Source organism: Phalacrocorax carbo, chromosome 14 (genome assembly GCF_963921805.1).
Source record: "Phalacrocorax carbo chromosome 14, bPhaCar2.1, whole genome shotgun sequence".
Taxonomy (NCBI): Eukaryota; Metazoa; Chordata; class Aves; order Suliformes; family Phalacrocoracidae; genus Phalacrocorax; species Phalacrocorax carbo.
This window is the reverse complement of record NC_087526.1, coordinates 12,418,680-12,437,314: the sequence shown is the minus strand read 5'-3', so window position 1 is coordinate 12,437,314 and position 18,635 is coordinate 12,418,680.

Here is an 18,635-nt window from a genome sequence, read left to right as displayed (position 1 = left end):
ATACCCTTTGAATATCTTTTTCAAACAGATTTAGACCAGTGGGTTATTTGTCCACATGTCTGTGGTTTGTGTGTGCGCGCGCATGTGTGTTCGCACACATGCAAGCAGATGCGCAGAAGGCAGAGAAGAAAAGAGGGCTGGAGGGAAAGTGGTTCCAAAGTACGAGTTGTCTCCTTATTAAAGACATACCAGAGACTGCATGAAACTCCCGATAAACTCTCAGATCACCACATGATCTATTTATCTCCTTTAGAAGTGACAAGACATAAGCCCTTATCCTGATCCCACAAACTCAGAAGCTCATAATGGTTCGTAGCGAACTCTTTGCCTTTAGAAGAAAAGGGTTTGAGCATCCAAGAGTTTTGCCTGGATAGGGCAGCCTCTTGCTCTGCTGTTCTCTTGACTGTGAGTCAAGCCTTCCCACAGGGCCTGGCATTAATTAGGAGGCCTGAAAATGACATCGCTTAAAAATCAGAAGGAAAATCCAAGATGGCAGATTGGGTGGCTTTGTTGGGGCAAACAATCTCAAAGATGCTGGCCAAAATATTAAGCGGTGGCCTGCTGTTTTCCACATCCCATTCCTCTCTCGGAGCAGCCATTTGCTGTGGGTCTGCTTTCACTCTCAGCTACACCCATGTTGGCCCACTGGAGAAATGAGAACAGGCTTTGGTGCTCTAGGGCTGATCTGTGTGCCTTTTTACTTACTCCTGTGAAAGGCTTATCAGCCAAAGCCTTTCAGATATCACAAGATACAGAGGCTGGTTTAAAAAACACAGAGGGTTTTTTCCCCTGTTAAGAAAAAGGAAAGAAAAGAGGTTCCACTTATTTGCTTATTGTTTTTGGAATCCACACAATGACTATTTTGAAGTTTGTCTTTGTAGCCAAAACACTCTCCTTACTTAATTACTGAAATAAATGAAGGCTGCGATTTCTGCGTAGGTGCAGGAGCTGGGGACTGTGAAAAAATGGACCAGACCTCACAGCTGTTGTCAGCACCACTCTATATGTTCCTGAGTATCACTCCTGAATCATGCAGAGCCGGTGCAATTCCTCGTGCTGGGCCACACAGCGCAGCGCTGCAAAATCTGTCTTGCAGCCACGTAGCCGGCAGACAAGGAATCTGCGATAGGCAAGGGCTGTCACTGGGAAAGCAAGCCTGCACTCAATGCCAGAAATGGGGCAGTCACCTCTACGAATTAAGCCCTGCAATATCAGCAGCAACAGTTCTCAGGCACCAGTCTGCACCCTCAGCCCCACACTGCTTCTCCTCTGTCCCCTCTCCATCTGAAAAAAAGACAAAACTCTTCACTGTTTCTTCTTCTTTTTTTCTCCCCCACAACGAAAAACTTGCCAGGTCTGCATCTTTTTCCCTGAACTGTTTCCTCTTTCTGATGTTAAAAGCATATGCTGTACAGCTTAGTTTCATGCTGAGATGTTAACTCTTTTTCAATATTGGTTTTCATGCAACTGCCTTAAGGAGTGGCAACGTCTCAAAGGGCACTAGGGGACTTTGTGGCACGGAAACTGTGTCTGTAAGAGACAGGACAGCTCTGCTCTGACCAGGTAAAATCAGAGGCTGCTCTGCCAAGCTCCCACACGCAGCCCAGCATAAACTCACCCATGGGAAAAGTCAGAGCAAATCTTCCCTCTGGGTTTTGTGCATCTATTAAAGGATCTGTTGGCCTTTTGGTTCAGCCCCAAGGGTTTGTTTGATCATGTTGGCAAGGCATCAAGTCCAAGCAGAGAGGTAGGTGTCCGAGCTGGGGCTCTGCACCTTGTGGACCTGCTCGCTTGGCTCCCACGTGGGACCTGGGTCAAGACCTTTTGGCTCAGAGCATGACCAAAATGCAGTCAGGTTTGTGCCCAGCACCTCTCACCGTGTTTATGACCAATGCAGCACCCCATTGCCTAGCTGGGGTCCCTGTGGTCAGTGCTGCAGTCGGGCACCAAACAGCAAAAGAGGAATGAAAAACAGTAGCAGTAGGATTCCCTGAACCCCAGTGAAGTCATCTCAACCCTTTTAGCATGGGTTCATTCAGCTGTAGATGAAGCATTAAAGCTGATTGGAAATAGCTTTCACTTCCCAAATAGGTGTTTGAAGTGTGATTGGTTTTTTTTCCCCCTCATCTAAACCAGGATGAAAGGAAAAATTTGAAATTTCTTTGCAGATTTGTGATTTAAATGTAAAGGGAAAGGCTGGGCCAGTGGAATTATTTCTTTTTTATGTTGACCCTTTATTTTTAAATTACTATATATATTAATGTGAATTTCAAATGCAAGACTCATTTCAAACAGAAAATGGAAATTTTGCTTTATGAAAATGTAGAAACCACACCTATTGTTTTCTTCTAAATATCTTTTTAAGGCAGGAATCAGAAACCAGCCCTTTCCCACAAAAAGGTCTTGTTTTCACTGAATTTGCATTTTTGACTGAAAGCCTTGTTTCAAAGTCTTGAAACTAGATCACGGTGAAGCAGCATTTATATCTAATTGGCCTCAAGGAAGAAGAAAACTCTGTGGGTGGGATTCATCTCACCTACTTACAGGTGTTTAGTCTAAATTATTCGTCAATAGTCAGTGGCACCTCCAAAGGGCTATTGTCTCTATACTCATCATAAAAAGCACCTAGACAAGTAGCTTGTACTTGAAACCCACTTTTTCAGTGGTTAAAACTAGGTGAGAGAAATCCTGTCCTCGCTGTTCACACTCTCAGCTGAGGAGAGAAGCTGAGCATCACAGCTCTGATGATTTCAAGCTCAGGCATGTTGGGAGAAGAAAAAGAAGCCGGATTCTTCATCAGTTTTTCAGAAAGAGCAAAATATTTTTAGGTGACTGAAAATAGAACAGTTTTAGGATGAACAAATCAGCTGAAGGAACACTGGCTATTTCCATGGTCAGGTAAAACTTGAAAAATCTATCGTTTTCTAAATCTTACTAATGTTCCTGTGTATTTTTTTGCAATTTCTTTGCAATTTATCTCTGATGTAGAAGGAATTTTTTTTTAGTTTTCAGAGCAATGTTTGGTTTTTTTACTCAGCTGAGTTTCTTCCCCTTCTTTCCAACAAAGTGTTTTAAATCCATTTGCAATGCTGCATGCAAGACAGGTAGTATCACCTGTAAAATCACCATATGTGATTGAAGTAACTCAGTATGGAAATCAAAAATGAGCACAACAGTGCATGCATTTTGCTTTTTTAAATTGTTACTAAAATGAATATGCTTTTTTATTGTGGTTATGCCTGTCCCTTTTTGCAGGGGTATTTGGCTCCTGTAATATTTGTGCTCACAGAACGATTTGCAAGAGGCAGAGCTGTAAAGCCATTAGCCCTTTAATTTGAGATGCATGACCAATTTATAAACAAAAACCTGCAGATTTCATTTTCAGACAGCTACACTGGATGAAACTGTGGCCTGTCACTGGAACATTATGGAAAGTATATGTAGAAAGTGAACAGAGCAGACTGTGTGAGGAGCAGTCATTTATGTGACAACCTTTCATAATCATCAACCATAAAGAAGAAAAAACACAGAAAGAGACCATTGACCAAACCCTGATTACTTTGATGAGCAAAACCCTTGAAATCTATAGGGGTAACTACACAGAGACAAAGAACAATGTTATGTGGCAGCTCAGTAAGGGCCTGTGCCCACACTTGACCAAAGACGTAGCTGGTAGAAATAAATCTGACACTACGGTACTTTCTATGCACTGAGGGTCTGATGCAAACAAATTTGATGCTTCCTTTTGTATACTTGGAGTCTGACAGGGGATGTATTTTATTAAGAGTTCGCACTGGAAAAAAAAAAAGCTACTGGTAAACTACAGAAGGTGGAGAAGTTTCTGGTTTTGTTTTTGTTTGTTTCAAAGAAAAGAAAGAGAAAGAGAAAGAACATTCCTCTATGTGTAAAAAAAAATTTAAATATAAATTTTTTTTACTGTAAATGTATCTGTTGAAATGAGTGGGGTTTCTTCTTGTATTTATTTGGACTGCCCTTGTTTTCCATGACGGCCACTTTGTTCACAAGTTGTACAGCTGCTCACCTTTCAGAGGTGTGCCTATATTCACATATCAACATTTCCAGCAGGCACTACTCAAAAGCAGGATGATTTCAGTACCCTGGAACAGTTGTGTGCCCAGTTGCACTGTGCCTGCAGTCCCTACAAAGTGCGCACACGCACAAAGGATAGCCCAGAATGGGTCGCCCGTTCTCACATTTGGCCTGGGCACAAGATGCAGCAATCAGCATTGCAATTCCCACTTAAGTATGGGGAAAGGCTCCAAAAGCAACTTGATCCACTGCATAAATCTTTCCTATTCTATATACCATCGTGCAAAATTTCTTACAACAGTGCCTCTGGTTCCCTTTCGGCTGCGACATGGTCAGTGGGAAGGTGGCTGAGCAGCCCCGCTCGCACACAGGAGCTGATGTGCACAAAAGAGATGTAAAATGAAGTTTCCCTTCACAGGCGAAGAGATCGCAGCTCTGGGAGGGCTCGGGGCCCCTCTGATGGCAGGACTTACTGGAGTCCTGCTTTACTGGACTACCAGACGCCTGGTCCATGCCTAAGGGTGACCACTGCCAGGAGTCTGCAGAGCTTGAAAAACATACTGTTTTGTCTGCTGGGATTCTCCAAAAAAGTATAGCTGAAACTTAAATCTGTTCATGAGTTTGGAGATAAATGCATAGAGAAGAGTGTGAGGACTCAGAATTAAACTGAAAGGCTACCTTTATTAATATATTTCTTGGCAAATTATTTTTAAGAGTGCATCTCTGCAGCATGCATGCAAAGGTTTTACTTCTTGGGAACAGGCCTTACATCCGTTCTGTTTTCAAAGCAGACACATAATTCCCATTCATGTTAATGAGAAGATTCTCCTATTTCAAGGGAAGAAGAGACCCTTAGATAACTAGACTATTGGTTTAGACCCCCTGATCTCCTAGAGCCGTGGGAGCAGCTGGGTGGGTAGGGTCGCTGTCATAGCTGTTCCCCGCTGGTTTATTAGCTCCCTGATTCTGCCCCACAGCATAAATCTTGCTGTGGTATGAGACTGCAGTGGGCTTTGACATTGCATTTCATCAACCTGTGAGAGGGTTGGTTTGGTTTTTTCCCTTAAGGATGTCTCAGTGAGCTGAAACCTGAAGGCTCAAATCTGCCAAAACCAGGACTGCCTCCTAGAGGAGAGCCCACTGGTGATAAAGGTAAAGTTACGTGAGTTTGAGACCTGGCATGACCTACTTACTAGGCAAAGCTATGAGAATCCATGTTAGGACAGTTTGTTTTTCAGCCTGGTTTCTCATGGGAACAAGGCTTATGCAATCGTACTGTCTGTGCGTCTGTGTCTACATCCTCCTCCCCTCCTCAATAACTTTTGGACTTATTGCTCAATTTCAACCTACTTTGATGGGGGGGTAGAGGTTCCATGGGTGCTGCTGGTCCTGCAAGCATTATAAAAATCAGTGGAGGAGAGTAAGTCTACAGGTGTCCACAGTGCCAGGAACTGCTTCAGCAAGAGTTTGTGTGGCTTCAGATATCAGAGAGCCAAAATGACAGGATGGTGGGGAGCAGCCTGTACAAATGGCCTAACCTGTGTAAAAGCACTGCTTAACTCCTTCTCCACTAGCAGCAAACCAGGCTTTGGGAAATGCAGAAAGCTCCTCAGTGCTGGAGCACAGCTGGCTGTTAATGCCGCGGTCATGGCTGGTCGTGGTGTGTCCATACAGCACCGGCCTGTCCAGCATGTCCTGATTCTCCCTTTTTGATACTGACTCACTCATGGGCGAGCCTCTCAAACCCCATCCCTACTTCATTCGCCTTTCTGTAAAACAAGATGCATTTGGGGGGTTTCATTAACTAATGGCCTTCTCAAACACGCCAAGTGATGGCAGAGAAGCATGCCTGTTGAGATCTGATGCAGTAAAAGCAAGGTTTCACAGGGTCTAGGATGAGGGGGAAAAAGACCCCTCTAGGACCTAATCAAGGACTGTGATGCCTCTGGAGAGGGGTGTCAGCAGGCTTTGGGAAAGGGCATTCTCAGACTACTAATTTCTTCTAGAGCAGATGCTGGAGAGTGAAGGGTTTACAAGAAAAGATTTTTTGTATCTGTCAGGCTTCTCTGTTGTACCTGTCTGTGTCTTTCTAACTCCAGAAATTACAGCTAAAGTTCCAGGCTGCATCCCCTTTGGGGTTGTGAGTCCCTCAAAGCTGCCTGTAGACGCTTCTCCTCTTTACTTAAAACTCTTTTGTAATAAAAATATTCCCTCCTCTCCTGAGTGATGAATTGCTGTATTAAGGGCTGTCTTCTTTTCCTAAGCTGTGCAGACTTGGTACAGTGCATTCCAGATTATTTTCTCTACTTCCCAACCGGTGCATCTCCTTTGAAGTCAAAGGAGCTACTGTGATTTTAGCCCCATTGAGATACTCACTATGGAAGAAGTATATAAAAGACTACTGCTCACAGGGTGGGAGCTGCTGGTTTCCAGTTTCTCATTAATTTTTCACTTGTCTTTTATTTCAGTGGGTCTACACTATGCTCCACCTTTGGCGCAGACACAAATACTATTTTTTATGTGGTTCAGTGGGAGGAATGGTTTTGATCATTAAAAGCAAAGCAAAATTATTTCAAGCAAAATTCCAGAGCCTCTTCTGCATCCATTTATCTTTCCATGGCTTCCTTAAAGCATTGCCTACTTACTCTCCGGGGATATGTGCTCCAACTGTGTTTCACCACATTTACAGCAGCATTCACATATGACCAAGGCTAAAATTTAACCTTAATTGCCCACAGGCTGCTGCCATTGAACCCTGTTGGCATGTAGGCATTTTAAATTGTTGAAATGAGCCCAGTATAAACAATAGGCAAGACAAAAAACATATTTAGTTGCAAACTACCTTTAAAAATATTAATATGCTAAAATCTAAGCAAGGAAGGCTCACATCTCTTGAAGGAATGTGTAATTTCCTGTGATCATCTCTTTAAATTATTCCTGATTGGGACTTTGAAGCAGACAAAGAAGAGACTGGTCTCTGGAGAACCCACCACCGCTCCTTGCTGAGAAAGGGCTTTGGAAAGTGAATCACTGCTGTGTGACTGGATCCATGCCATACGCGAAGAATCAATAAAGTTTTATGTACCTTACTCGCAAGCCTCAGGTTTTTGATTCCAGGTGTTCGCATTAATCTGGGACACAATGGAAGGAAGAAGTTGCTATGGTTGCATGGAGATGGCACTGCAATCTGGACCGACTTTAGTCAGCAAGTGCAGGAAGTTTAATTATCTAAAACAATTGCACTTCTTTAAGCCTTTATGCTGTTTGCTTAAGTCCACTGAGCACTGATACCGTATAATTACTCCAGCTAGCTGAGCGGGATCTTCAGTGGTCAGTAACATTATGCCCTATGAGGAAATCTTTGTGTCTGTTCCATACCATCCCATCACTGGCAGAAGTCAAAAAAGTTTAACAACCTGGGTACAGAGATGTTAAGGGAAATCATAGCAGGGCAGTACATAAGCTCATTTTAGATCTGAATTTTAGAAGTGTGTGATCTCAGAGAGTAAAACTAGCCCTTAGTTCCTAAGAGCAAATCCTTCCCAGGGACTGAAGAGTTTGCATGCTTTTGTGGGTTTAGGGCATCGTTTTACCCGCCAGGCTTGCGGAAACTCTATTTAATGGCACCTGCAACCATTAGAAATGATTACAGCCCTCAGACTATAGTACTGGGTACCACAGTTTGTGCTGCAAGCGTTGCTCTATGGAGGTGCGCTTTCCAAGCGCCACCTCTTCAGTCGAGGGTTACTGAGAGCCACCTCCCATCTCCATGATCATTTCCCTCTCTATAATGTGTCCCTTTTTTCTTTCATCTGACATTTCTATCACCTTTAAGAAGCCTCATAGAGAAGGGGCCATGAGGTTTGGATGTAATTGGCATATGGATGGAGCTTAGGTTTTTTAATACACAGTTTTTATAAGACTGCTTTTATGTTTGCCTTTGATCTTTGATCTCCACTTGAAAAACGTTTTTCATGGAGTTTGTTTGAAAGCACAAATAATCACTTACCACAACTAAGGGCTAGCAAATAGTTCTAGAAAAGAAAGAAAACCAAAGAGAATCCATGAGCTGACGGAGATGCCTTGAAAGATGTTTTAGAAACAGCTTGTAACGGCACATTTTGCAGGACTGTTCATCAAGTTAATTCTCCTGTTGCGTTGGCATTCTTGGATATGGTAATAACAACAAGGAGGGTTGTAATGGATTTCTGAAATGGGAGTGTTTTAATGGATTTTAGTAAATTACATTGTATTCAATACTGTAGTGTTCCGAGACGACACACTACAATGAAAGATAAAGTCACTTGCGGACATAATCTGTGGTTCAAAAATAAATATGATGATTCCCATGAAAGATGAGATTTAACTAATTATGGCCCTGGAAAGGGAGAAGCGCCAAAAATGGAGAAACAAAGCTACTCTGGACTGATAGAAACGGGAGCAGACACAGTAGGTGGGGAGAGCTATTCCAGCTTTTTGCAGTGCATTTGTAGCAAAAGCCACTCTTGTCATGGTAGATGAGCTGTAAATTGAGATACGCTAATAAAGGAAAGTAATCTCAGGGTGACTCAGCATGACTAAAGGTCCCAAAAGCCTTGAAGCAATCTACATGTGGGGAGAAAGCTGTCTTTTTTATCTTGCTGATCTTGTGGATCTCCATAATAGTAATGTGGGGTGCAGGTGTATGTACAAAAGCTAGCGCTGAGATAGGATTTCTTCCCTTTAAAATCTCTCAGGTCTCGCAGAAATTCCGCTGGCAAAGGCAAACCAAAATGCAGAATATTTTAAAAATGTTAAAAGTCAATTCTTTCTGTCACTAACATTAAACTACTGTAATGTAGACTGGTTAATGATGGTTCTTCATGAAATAAGACATTAATCTCCACTTGTAATGCAAGAGCCATACAATTTGCTTCAGCCTTAATCTTTTATGAGTTATGGACTCTTCTGTGATTCATAAAACAAATAAATCACACCTCTAAGGCTATCATCTATTTATTACTGCTTTTTAAATGTTCAGGATAGTATAAAAAGGGTCTCTCTTGCTTGCCAAAGGTTGTCAGCTACTGAGTAACATTTGGAAACCAGAGTCTGGATTCTGCATACAGCTGGACATAGGTTTTGTCTTTGTTCCTGAAGACAGCCAGCTCCACAGAAGCACGCTCATGGGGCTGGGTGTGCAGATTGCATCCCATGCTTTCAGGCTATGTTTATAGCGAGTGAGCCAACTGACCTAAAAGATGACAGAAAGTCTCTAGTCTTCCTTTTTAGAAAGAGACAAAGGAAAATCAGTGAATCGGACTTGCCAAGTTATGAAGCCATGGGGAGAATAGGGGGAAAAATAATTTAGAAGAGCAAAAATCAGAGCAGAACAAATATTCAAATTATTGGGAGATTTATTCAAGCCAGAAGTCGCAGTTTCACTGGTACTTCACCTTTTATGTGCTCTGTGCTCATTTCAATGTTATTCTCCTTGCAGTAGACCATAACCCCAGAGCCTATGTAAGCAAGCTGTCAGTCCAGCAGAGCTGGGAGTGTTTTGTGTGCACGCTGGCAGCAAACTTTGCATGCAGTGTTTACAGTGAGAGAAAAAAGTAAAAGCATCTGTTTTTTGGAATCTCCAGCGCTTCCATTTTTGAGGGGAGTCCTCCTGGTCAGTTCCCAACCTGCATCACAAGGTCAGCAGTCTGGGTGGCTTGGTTGTCCCCAGATCTTTCTTACTGGTGTTGGCAGGGAATGAAACTCACTACTTCCACCTCCTGCCTACAAAGACCCCACCAACTCCTGTTGCAGCCGCTGACCTTGGCCTTACATTTCAAAATCTCAGTGACCCAGAGGAATTACTGAAGTAAATAAATAAATAAAATAAAACACATGCCTCTAAACTGCAGAAGGCATGAAGTATACTCCCTTGAAACCATGGACATATTTGTTCCTGCCCAAATGGAGCTTTATGGGTATAGGGAAATTTTTTTGAGCTCGTCGTACTTTTCTCATCTGTGATTTGTTCGAAGGGATTGTAAAAATACAGATCTCCCAGGGCACTGCTTGTAAGTTGTAATGAATGCTTCTAGCATTCTAGTACTACGACTCCAGCACAGATTGCATTACTTCAAACCTTGGTCTGTGGACTCGAAGAAAGAGCACAGTAATTGCATGTCCTTTCCAAGAATGCTAAAAAACATATAAATACTAACAAGTGCAACCAGGCATTTTCTCATATCATATGCCTCATATTCCATTAGACAGCACTCAAGTCCCATGTCTTATTTGGGTAATTTCTTTCTGTGAAAGGCAGGTGGAATTGGAAAACTGGAGGTCAGTTATCCAGATGATGCAGACAATATCTTCTGCTCTTTTTGGCAAACAAACAAGAAGGTTTTTTCTATAAAAAAGAACACTATAATAAAAGAAATTCAAGAGGCACACTAGTAAAACAGAGTCCTTCAAGAAAATAAGTGCTTTTTTAACCAAAGAGGAAAGGAGACGGAATTCAGCAACACTTCTAAATCTCAGGACAAGTAAGTGACTGCTGCTGATTTATTTCTCCTTTTGTTTTTTAAGAACTGAAGTTCTTTGTATGTAATGGTCTAACAGTGATTGCAACTTTAATTTGAGTTTGCTTTTCCCTTAGAGATGTTTCCTCACTCCAAGTCAGGGGTAAAGATATCTGGGGGAAATTTCCATTACAGGTCCCTCGGATATATTTATAGAAAGAATAATAGTTATGCAGTCCTCATGTTAAAGCACCTACAAAGACTCTCATGATTTAGATTTAGAAAAGGGATTGTAGTGCAGCTCCTTGTTTTCAAAGAAGCAAAATGAACAAGTGGAAAAAAATTGATCGTTAATGACAGCAAAGCTTCCTATGAATGATCACTGCAGCATACCTCAGGATCCTAAAGCAGCTGTTGATAAATGACACCAGAAGGTGTCTTTTGGCGAGGAAAGCTGCCCATTTTCATAAAGATTGTGTTCCGAAACCTCTGCAATTATATTATACTGCTCTTGCACCACTCTGTGGAATTTTGCTTTTTATTTCCTACAGCTTCATGCAGACTCAGGCAGTTTGGCCTCTTTATTAAACGTAAGCATCAATCTGTAAAAAGCCTCTTGATTGTCTAGACAACTAGTTGTGAAAGTCAGCTTTGTTTCGTTGACTCTGTGTCCCTGGGGATACGGACACTGCTCCTTCTGTTCTTGTCTGTCAATACTCTTCGGTCAAAATTTTTGATATGTTTTTTTTCCTCTATCTGCCAATTATTGTTCTTTTGGAACCCAACTGAAAAATGTTTCAGTGCTGTTTCTTAATACTTTTTCTTTTTTAATAAATAAAAGCCAGCAGCCTGGAGCTTATGAGCAGACCTACAGTAATAAAAGGATGTACACAGCAGGCAGTACTCAATTTGCAAAAGAAAAACAGATTAACGTTTCAGGTTTCTGAGGGCTTTTTGTCAACAACAGTACATTTAAAAATATCAATCTAGTAGTAATTGCATTATCAGTGCATTCTCGGCTGATTCTTTGGCCAATTCCCTTAATATCATGGAATGGAGAAATAGCTATGGGAAGTCTTTTTAATACATATAACAAGTGAAAGCCTGGTAACAGTCAAGTTGATTTGACTGTGTATAATTTCCATTTCTGGGACTGGAATGAAGTAAATACAAGGGTAATGGTAGGTGACTGAACACCCACAGCCAGGCCTTCAACAGCCAGAAAAACTGGTACCAAGCCCTATTCCTGGGCACTTTTACAGAAAGTACATTGTAACCTGACAATGAAAAAGAGCAGTTAAAAAAAAATCTTAGTAGAGATTTTAAGAAAACACCGTGGGAGTATCATTTCACCATTTCTTTAACAGATGCTCACCAGCCACTTTTCAGGTATAATACCACTGATTGCATCCATGCAATGAACAACATGGAAAGAGACGTTGCTTTCCTTCTCCGAATTCTTTACGAGTCTTTGAGAGCTATCAGAAACCGTGTAACAAATACCCTGAATGTGGAAGATAATCATCTCCTGGGAGCCTGCTGCTCCTGAATACCCCCACTGAGCGCCTTCCCCACCAGGCTGCTGCCCTGGGAATACAGAGAGGGTGGTTCCACACTGGACCGGGCAAAGGCTTGAGTATTTTCTCATTTCCTTCTAAATAGTTGTCCCAACTGCTGAGTTTTTAGCTATGTTAGTCATCCCCTCTGGGTGCCTCTCACCTGATGAAGATTAGATGCTTCTTTTTAAATTTCAGCTACTTTCGTAGTACACAAAAATGATCTTGAGTCTGATTTTATGCTAATTCACGTAGACACTTCTGATAATTTTGACTTATGTATATTTATTAGGGGTTTTATTCCTTCTAACATCATTAGATTTGGTTTGAACTCAAAGGTCAGTTCCTACACCAGTATAAATCAATGTAACTACATTGATTTCAAGGATTGCAGCATCTTTCATTAATTCCTATTGCCAGGGATACTGTAGTTGTCTCTGGGGAAGAAGATATATAAGTTTTTATGCATTTTGATTTAAATCACAAATAAAAAAAAAAGAAAGTTCTGTGAAGAATTTAGTTCTGTAGCATGCCATTAACTATTCAATTAAGGCCTAGTGGTGTTAAATAATCGATACAATAGAATCTCAGCCAGTCGCCTCCAAAGATTTCTTTACATCCTTCCCCTGTGCAGTTCCCAGTCTATCTTCATAAAAGAGAGCCATGATTCTCACACAGGAGACTCTACCGTCTTTTTCTCGCTAAGAAAAATTTGGTTTATTTGGATGTACTCCATTAGGAACCTAAAGGACACATTCCCAGGTAAAACAGCCCAAGTGATGGTCTTACTCATTCATATTCAATCACTCCAAAATAAATTCCAATTGCTCATCTAATTATATTTCCCTGCTTTCATTGGTCTATTTGTGACCGGGGTAGTTGCAGCTGCATGCTTTCTTTGAGCTGTAAATTAAATATATATGGAGAGAGAGAAAGAGCATTAAAATTATGCAAAATGTTTTAACGTTAAATGGGAAGTTATGTCTTTAAAAATCACTTCTGCTCTAAAGGTGTATCTGTAGTTATATATCTATATATCTTTTCCCACTTTACAGGGAGTTCCCGGTGTATGCACTTCTGTAGCTTCTCTTCCGTGCATGCAAAAAGCAGCTTCACATGAAACTGATAATTCTCTCCAGGGAAAGAGAAGCATTGCCTATAGCCAAAATATGTTTTATTAAAAACAGAATCTTCCTTGTCAGGCCACATTGCTCCTGCTGAACTTGAGGGATGCCAAACAATGATGTCAGGTTTGCCACATGTTGATAATGATATCCATGCCTGGTGCACAGATAAAGGAGTATGAGCACCTGGCCGATGTCTTCCTTTGCAAACCAACATTTTCTCTTGGTTTTGTGTGATAAGAAGGCATCAGTACTGGTGGTTGAAAAACGCTTAAGAAAATGAGGTGCTGCACTTGATAACAACAACCCTTCACAGGTCTGTGGGCTGGTGTGTGGTGGAGAAGAAGAGGAAGTTCAGAACCTTACGAAATGTTTTAGATACTTTTTAAATGTTAAATGTAGCATATACACACTTCCTCTTTCCATACTGATGACCATCAGTGCGGGTCCTAGCTGCGGTTGGTACTCTGTTAGTTGGGACATCTCCCAACACATCCCTCTCCTGAGCCTCCAGACTCTTGGGTAAGGCAGACGGCTAGCAGACACAGACCAAAAGAGTTTCTGAGCCTCATATTTGAAAGGAGGAAGTAAGGTAAGGAAAAGGAAATCATAATCTGGCCCTATATTAATTACTTGACAACACATGGCATTAAAAAAATATATTCCAGTAAGTAGATGGCTGTGCAGCTATATCCTGGAGTAGGTCTGGTCTTTGATTCATCTGTCTCCTGTTTTCACTGCCCACAGCTTCACATTGCTACAGCACTTTGTAACAGAATCACAGAATGGCGGGGGCTGGAAGGGACCTCTGGAGATCACCCCATCCCACCCCCTGCTGGAGCAGGCACCCCCAGAGCAGGGGCACAGGGCCACGTCCAGGCGGGGGGTGAATGTCTCCAGGGAAGGGACTCCACAACCTGCATGGGCAGCCTGTGCCCCTGCTCTGGCACCCGCGCAGGGAAGTTTTTTCTCATATTGAGGTGGAACTTCCTGTGTTCCAGCTTGTGCCCATTACCCCTTGGCCTGGTGTTGGGCACCATTGAAAAGAGCCTGGCCCCATCATCCTGACACCCACTCTTTACATATTTATATGTATTGTGGAAATCCCCCCATAATCTTCTCCAGGCTAAAGAAACCCAAGTCTTTCAGCCTTTCCTCATAAGGGAGATGCTCCAGTCCCCTGATCATCTTCATAGCTCTCTGACAGGCTTTCTCCAATAGTTCCCTGTCCTTCTTGAACTGGGGAGCCCCAAACTGGATGCAGCACTGCAGATGTGGCTTCACTAGGGCAGCGTAGAAAGGGGAGGATAACCTCTCTCAATCTGCTGGCCACACTCCTTTTAATGCATCCCAGGATACCCTTGGACTTCTTGGCCACAAGGGCACAGCACTGGCTCACGGTCAACTTGTCCACCAGCACTCCCAGGTCGTTCTCAGCAGAGCTGCTTTCCAGCAGGTCATCCCCAACCTGTACTGGTGCATGGGGTTGTTCCTCCCCAGGTGCAGGACGTTGCACTTGCTCTTGCTGAATTTCATGAGGTTCCCCCGGGCCCAGCTCTCCAGCCTGGCCAGGTCTCGCTGAATGGAAGCACAGATTTCTGGTGTATCAGCCACCCCTCCCAGCTTGGTGTCATCAGCAAACTTGCTGAGGTTACACTCTATCCCATCATCCAGGTCATTGATGAATATGTTGAACAAGACTGGACCCAGCACAGACCCCTGTGAACACCACCAATTACAGGCGTCCAAGCAGACTCAACATCATTGAACACAACCCTCTGAGCTCTGCCATTCAGCCAGTTCCTCACTGTCTCCTCATCTAATCCACACTTCCTATGCTTACCTATGAGGATGTTATGGGAGACAGTGTCAAAAGCTTGCTGAAGTCAAGGTAAACAACATCCACTGCTCTCCCTTCATCTACCCAGCCAGTCATGTCATCATAGAAGGCTATAAGGTTGGTCAAGCATGATCTTCCCTTGGTGAATCCATGTTGACTACTTCTGATAATCTTCTTTTCCTCTACATGCCTGGTGATGACCTCCAGGATGAACCATTCCATCACCTTGCCAGGGATGGAGGTGAGGCTGACCGGCCTATAGTTTCCCAGGTCCTCCTTCTTGCCCTTTTTGAAGACTGGAGTGACATTGGCTACCTCCAGTCCTTGGGCACCTCTCCTGTTCTCCATGACCTCTCAAAGATGATGGAGAGTAGCTTAGCAACAGGCCACCACCAGCTCCCTCAGCACCCATGGGTGCATCCCATTGGGGCCCATGAATTTGTGAGCATCCAGTTTGCCTAAATGACCTCTAACCCAGTCTCCTCAACCAAGGGAAAGTCCTCCTTTCTCCAGATTTTCTCTCTCACCTCTGGGAGTGGGGATGCCTGAGGGCCAGCCTTAGCAGTAAAGACTGTAGAAAGGAAGGCTTTCAGCAACTCTGTCTTCTCTGCATCCTGCATCACCAGGGCACCCACCTCACTCAGCAACAAGCCCACAGTTTCCCAGTCTTCCTTTTACTGCTGATGTATTTGAAGAAGTCCTTCTTGTTATCCCTGACTTCCCTTGCCAGATTTAGTTCCAAGTGGGCCTAGGCCTTCCTCATTGCATCTCTGCATACCCTGGCAATATTCTTATATTCCTCCCAAGTGGCCAGTTCGTTTTTCAACATACTGCAAACCTCCTTCTTCCATTTCAGTTTTTCTAGAACCTTTTTTGCTCATCCACACGGGTCTCCTGGCTCCTTTGCTTGACTTCTTCCTCATAGAGATGCACCGATCTTGAGCTTGGAGGAAGTGGTACTTAAATATTGACCAGAACTCTTGGACCCTCCTACCTTCTAGGGCCCTAAGCCATGGAATTCCCCCTAGCAGGTCTTTGAAGAGGCAAAAGTTAGCTCTCCTGAAGTCCAGGGCTGTAATCCTACCTGTCACTCTGCTTCTACCACACAGGATCCTGAACTCCACTATTGCATGGTCACTGCAGCCAAATCTACCCCTAACCCCCACATCCTCAACCAGACCTTCTTTGTTTGTTAGTATAAGGTCCAGCAGCACATCTTGCCTTGTTGGCTCTCCACCACCTGTGTCAAAAAGTTATCCTTGATGGTCCTCAGGAACCTCCTGGATTGTGCACACCTCGCTGTGTTGCTTTTCCAGCAAATATTAGGGTGTTTGAAGGCCCCCATGAGAACCAGGGCCTGCGATTGTGAGGCTTCTTACGGCTGTCTGTAGAAGACCTTGCTGACTTCCTCTTCCTGATCAGGTGGCCTGTAGCAAACACCCACAACAGTGTCACCTATATTTGCCTGCCCCTTAATTTTTATCCATAAGCCCTCAACTAGCTCTTCTTCTATCCCTAGGCAGAGCTCAACACATTCCAGTTGCTCCCTCACATAAAGAGCAACTCCCCCACCTCACGTTGTTGGCCTGTCCTTCCTAAAAAGTACATAGCCATGCATAAGAGCATTCCAGTCATGTGAGTTATCCCACCGTGTCTCTGTAACTGCAGTCAGATCATGGCCCTGCAGCCACACACAGATCTCTAGTTCCTCCTGTTTATTGCCCATGCTGCACGCATTGGTGTGCAGGCATTTCAGAGAGGTAATTGTGCACACAGGTTTCCCTGGAGGGGTGCACGAGGATCTATTAGAGCCATACACACCCTTGAGGTGGTTGGTCTTCTGATTGTCATCTCGTGAGGCAGCTAAGGGGCCTTTGCTGCTGCTCTGGTTGGCCTGGCTTATTCCCCTGTTGGCTGTGATGGTATTAGGATTGTCACTTTGGCCCCTGCCCCGCCGAGTCCTTCAGTTTAAATCCTGCAGGTCCCAGTGCAGCACTGGCAATGTTGCCTCTGTACCGTGGCTGGAACATTAACTACAGTGCTTGAGCTTTCTGAGCCATTGAACTAACTCTCTCCTTGCTTAGTGCAGTTCTCTTTCCTTGCTGCAAACAACAGTGGAATCATGAGATGTGACAAGAGACCAAGATAAGGGACTTCAGGCCACCACAGAGCCTTGGACTCTCTAGTTTGGGACAGTATTTTCCTTTTTTATTTTTTTTTAACCCATTTCTAGATTTACAAATATATGATGTACCATCAGTTGGCATGGTGACAATCAGATGTAAAGAGGCATTACTGTCCCTTGAATTCAAAAAATCAACTTTGCATAGAAAAGAAAACTTTTTTTGGTCTGGTTTGCTCCGTTAAGGTCTGCGTTTTCAGTCCTCGAAGATAAAACTGATGAGTGGCTCAGTCGTCCGTAGTCTTTGAGTTGAAGAACTGGGCCCATCAGAAAGTTTTCCTCCTCCAATGCTTTCTCTAGGAAAACTGGACTGCTGTTCTGGGGGTTCTGGAGGGGGAAAACTATTGGTCTAAGGTTGCAAAAAGAATAGTCAACACCAAAGGCCTAAGTTACTATTCATTTTTCCTTTAGTGCCTTTAACCTCAGGAAACTAATTAGAACCATAATGTGGACATTAATTATCACAACACACATAAAGATATAAATAACCCCATTAAGTAGATGTATTTTACAGCATGCCTCATAGCAGTTCCTAAGGAAAATGTAGGAAGGGCAATTCTCCAGTGCTTCTGCCCCTGCAATCTAAGCCGTGTTTCCTAGCTCTCTGTGCTGGATATTTAGCCTAAAGATTTTGGCAGTCTTCTGGCAACTTTTAAATCTTTACAGGTGCTATTATTGCGGTGTCAGTTGTCATGGAGAACAAGATAATATTTCACGACATAAAAATACCCCGTAATCATTTCAGATGGTTGATGACATTGCTGCTAGGCATAGTCGAACTCTTCTTCACATCACTGGAGATTGAGGCTTTCCTTCTGCTCCATGCAGCCCAGATATAATCCCTTCTGATTAGAGCCTTTTCTCTTTGATGCTCCCCTTTGTCATCCACACACTGGGAAAATTGCTCTGTATTGAGTTACATGCTTTGTGCAGCTTGCGTGGTTGTCTTTTTTAACCTGGAAGCAAAGCTGCCTGTGCCTGATTCTGACTTCTAGTAAATCTTTGATTAATGAAGCTCAGGTAAACAGATTAGTCATTAACCTTTGCTTCTCATGATAAGATTACTTATTGATGTAGAGTACTTGTGCTGCTCCTATGCTGCCAAGGATGGGAATCTTGCTTTCCTTCAGACTTCAAGAATCTTCCCACCATCTAACAAGGCCTCCCTTTGAGATGGGGATATTAGTGAGCTGCTGCCTCTGCAGGGAGTCGCCTATTTCCTATGGGATCTCATTGCATCGAGGGCACTTAAATGCAAACATTAATAGGCATTGCCCAATAATAAAGTTTGCTATTTCTATATCTTGCTCTATATTTTTGCTAGACAGCTATCAGTGAGGGCAACTCAGCCGAGACAGAGGGGAAATACACACAAAATGAGCCAAG